Consider the following 4,899-nt stretch of genomic DNA (forward strand, 5'->3'; position numbering starts at 1 on the left):
AATATATTTAGTTATGATGAAGGAAAAAAAAAAACAGAGGAAATTGATTTTCAGAAAAAGCTACTACTCAAAGGAAAAAAAAAAAAAAAAAAGAAGAAGTCCAAAATGGACCATTCCAGAAGAGAAATGGTGCCTGATTAACTTCCCCACCAGCCTTATTACCTCCACTGCCAACCTGATGCTTCATAAACAATAACTGATGCACTCAATTGATGCATTTGTGGACTTTGTGGCGTTGTATAAGCTTATAACTCAGTAGACCTTATGGCTGGAAGTAATCTGTATCTATTTATTTACTTCATTAGTGAGGGGAAGATTAAATTCTGCATTGATGGAGAAACAAATTGAAGGAGGAATAGCTGATTAGACATTTTTAAATCACATTTTAAAGTGAAGTTTTCTAATTACATACTCAAAATTAAATACCAAGAGCATAAAGTTGGACAATTCATGTCTATACTTAGAAACTGAAATCACTTCCCTTATTTGTAGATGACCAAGTTATGCAGCAGCTTTTACCAACTGCCACTTTAGCTTTGATAAAGCTTTACAAGACATCTGCTAACTTAATTATGAAAACTCTTCAATTGCACAAATGACTTAGCAAAATTTTTACTCCTGGGCTTTGATAGAACTGTGTTAATGGAGACCAATAACCTCCTAGAAACACAGCTGACTATTCAATCACTACACACAACACAGTAAACATTGTGCCCTTGAAACTCAAAACCATTTTGTTATTTTCCTTTGATATATCCACTCTATCAGCACTCTGGCATAGTCATCACTAAAGCAATAATTTGGCAAGCATGAAATAATACAATCTTTGAGTGAAAAATTAATCTTCCCAGAGTTAGAGATGTAAATATTTAATTTTAATGTACAGAAATTAAAAGGGACATGGGAAAAAGAACCAAATGTATGAGTAATAATACTCACCACCTTTCCGTTGGGCATATCAAAAAGTACTACAAAAGATAAATAAGCATTATTTTCCTTATTTACCTATGGCAAAAGTTGAGACCAAACTGATAAAGGCTACAGAGTGAGCCAGAGACATAGGTAAGGTGCAAAGCTGAGGTACATTAGTCCCACTCCAATACCCTGCTATTGCTCTACACCTTATCATGCAAATAATCACAGAAATTACAATTACAAATCGCATTCTCCTGTTGACCTCCCCAATGTCACCCTTCCTTTGGTGCCTTTCTACAGACCACTTCCAACCTACCTTCCCCTTTCGCATTACTCAGGCACCTGGCAGGGCCTGCAAGGACTGCCTCGAGCATCCCAGCCAGCACCAAACTCAGGACAGACCACAGTGCTAGGACCTCCTGCCACTTCTGCAGCCTCCGTGAGGAAAACCAGGTGACCGCGCCGGGAGGGACAGCACCATGGGAGGAGGCATGAGGGAGGATCTCCTGAGAGACTGAAGTCCTCAAGAGGCCTGAGTCAGCTCTGTTGCTACCTTGTGAAGACCCAGGAATGGATGTAAGCAAGCCTGATGTCAGCACTCACAGCAAATGATCTGTCATATCAACCTAATGGAGCCTGAATCTTTAATGTGGTATTGATTCTGCTAATGTTCCTCCATGCAGTCAACTGCAAGCAAAAGATCTCCTTGGTATACAGTAAACTACACTCAGGGTCATACAGTACAATAGCCAATATCATTATGAGCAGGTTTTGGGTTTGTTTTGTTTTTCCAAGCAACAAAGGTGTTTAAAATTCTGCAGTCAGAGGCAGTCACTAACATTATTATCACTAAGAGAAAAACAAGCCATGCCTAACTCCTAACTCCATCATCTAAGGAGAAGACATCTCAATGTAGCAAGCATGTTCTAAATAAGCAGGCAAGGCTGCCAGTGCTGAAGGAGTTACAGACCAAGGTGCTGCAGAACTAAATCAACACCTGAGTGCCCAGAGCTCATTTCAAAGGCTCATGTGGTCAGAAGTTTTGTTCTTTTTTCCATCGCCTCTCACTGCGCAAGTAAACCACTTGTTCCTGCCCGGAACGGCTAAAAGTATGTCTACTGTATCTAAGTGTCAAGGTTGACTGCTTTAAATCATTTGCTTAACACTCATCACTTCCCATTGATTTCAGGAGAGCTGTATTATTTCTGTTACCAAGCTGCAGACACTGGAAACTCAGAACTGATTGGAGAGAGATTCTGGTGGCACAAGTTTTTGTAACAAAACTCCTTCACGAAAACCCAAACCTCTTCTTGCTCTTTTCTGTTCCCCCATGCCTTGTGTGACAGCAACAAACTCTGGTCCCCTTCCTTTCTTCCCTTGCATCACAGCCAGCTCTGATCTGCCATGTCACACCTTCCAGTATCATCATGATTAATAGAACCACATTTCCCATAAAGAAGAGAGAAGTAACAAGCATCTTCATTTTTCAAGGGCTGCAACCCTACCAAGTGTCTAAAGAACTGTCTTTCGCCTGGATTTTGATGCAACATTCATGTTTATTCATTGTCCTTGCCTCTTCCACTGTAACTCTGCAGGCAGAGGAGCCCATTAAGCAGAAAACATGCTTTGTATTTGAAGCTACTGTCCTCTTCCTCACCCATGTTCCTCTCTCATTGACAACAAGGACATCAGCAGGTTTGGAAAGCTAACACAATGAGAAAAGCTATAGCAATGCACCTTTAGTTCATCTACCCCTTTTTCTCCAGATCTAGACCTGGCCCCCAAGCAGGATCCACCTTAAAGAAGTAGCTGCCCCACTTCTCAAGTGCTGAGAAAACCTTCATCCTGCAGACAGCAGTAAGAACACCTGTCAGCGAATAACTTATGATGTGACTCAAAAAATGTTGTAACTATAGTAAGAATACAAGACATTAGTCATAATCCTGAAAAATGAGACCCCCATCTGTCAGATTCACAAAGCCAGGTACCTTATATAGAAATCATACAACTTTCCTTCAGATAAAACCCTTCTGCCAAATCTGTATCTTTTCCAAAATAGTAACCTGCTTTGTTCTCTCACTCAGAATGTTCTATTTTTGGACAATACCCCACTGAAAATAAAGATTGCTTCATTTAGTTTGTGCTTTATCCAGTTGCAAACAGGTAAAAATCCAGGAGGGAGGGGAAAAGTAATCATTATTTGTCAGTAAAGAGACCTCTGTGAGATGGCCAAAATGAAGGATGTCATGGGTTAAATACATTTCACCTCTGTGGGAAGTTAACTGTGCAAATGTAGTTCTACTAGAAATTATACATCCATGAAAAGCAATGCCATTCACAAGCTGTCCTATTTTTTTCAGAAATATTCATGCAGAAAAATAATTTTAAAGATTAATAGACAAATGCAGTCAAGCTGTAACAAGCATTCACATGTAGGACATGGATTTTGTGTTCTAACAGTGAAGTTGCGGGGGGGGTTGTTGGACTTTTTTTTTTAATAGATGGCAGATGCTCTCAAGCAAAGAAAGCCTTGTGGACATCAGATCTTCACTGATCTCAGGAATTTCCACTGGAAAAATAATAGCATTTAGGAAACAGATGGAAAGAAAAAAAAATCTACTTTGCTGCTTAAATGTTACCTGAATAGCTACATTATCACTGAACTGAATATGCTATAGTGAAGATTCACATTAAAATGTTTATGCTCTGAGCATAAGAACTGCAATCCTGTGTAAGAGAACCACCGATTTTTTTATGCTTACTTGAAAAATTGAACCATTTTACTCATTACTTTATGCATAATTATTTTTCTCAGAAAAAAACCAACAAAAACACCCAACACAACACCCAACACATCTAAAGCATACACTAGTTTGCAAAGCACAATCTCTGCTTCTAAGTACTTAAAATCTGTGGTGATCTTAAAATAGTTTAGAGCTTCGGTTTGGGTTGTTTTTTTGCATGCCTGTACAACAGATAGCACCAGGGAAACCTCAGATGCACTCTCCTTTTTCATTTTATAGTTAGGTCAGTTAGATTTGTTTCTGTTTTGTTTCACAACTCAGGTGTTTCAAAAAGTCTGTTCTTTTTTTTCACCCAAGTGAACACAGGAAAAGAAAGACTGAAATCTTTTGTACAAAAGTTTGCCTGGATCACCACAGAGTCAGAAGACCTACAGGGAAATGAATTCACTTGTCATAAAACAAGAACCTTTATTCCAGAAGGTTCTCTAAACAGTTTGTCTTCCAGAATTTATGAAGCTGAGTCACAGTGCTTCTATGTAAAAGGAAGTTTAAATGTAAATCAAAACAAAAATCCATCTAGTGCAGTATCAGTCTTCACACTCTCTCCTAAATTCCTCAGAGCTTTTTCAAGCTTACGATGCATACAAACACAAAATAGTCCCTTTCACCCTCCCCATGAATAGCAATGGTGCTACAGAAGCCAAAGAAGCAGGGAGGAAACTTATTCTCTGAAACCCAAAGAATACAGGTCCTGGGGCAAGGATTTCAGTGTCAACACCCAGGCTCTGTGTGCCAGTGTCTCTAGCTGCTTCAGCTCCTAACAGGCAGGGTTCTGCTCCTGACAGCAGCAATCCCTCAAGTTATGACATCATGGTAACAGCTTGAGCTTCACCAAACTGTGGTCATTCACAGTGCAGATGAAAAACATTTCCATCCAGCATCTGAAGCAGCTTACCAGGAAACATGTAGCTCCTGCCACACAGTCCTTAGATATTTTTTTCTCCCTTTTACATGCAACCACAAGACTAAATATAAATTAAAAATAAAATAACCACATACACAACTAACAAACAACTTGAACTGAACAGGAAACAGAGAAAGCAAAACCTGAAAACATTTCTAGTAGTTTTTGTAGGGCAGCTGAAAAGGAACAAAAGAGCTTGCACAGGCAGAAATATAAGTAGCATAACTCAATCAAGATGTACTTTGCAGCACCAGTAATGGATTTCTGGGCACCTTG

Source organism: Chaetura pelagica, unplaced genomic scaffold, assembly GCF_000747805.2.
Source record: "Chaetura pelagica isolate M959 unplaced genomic scaffold, ChaPel_1.0 scaffold343, whole genome shotgun sequence".
Taxonomy (NCBI): Eukaryota; Metazoa; Chordata; class Aves; order Apodiformes; family Apodidae; genus Chaetura; species Chaetura pelagica.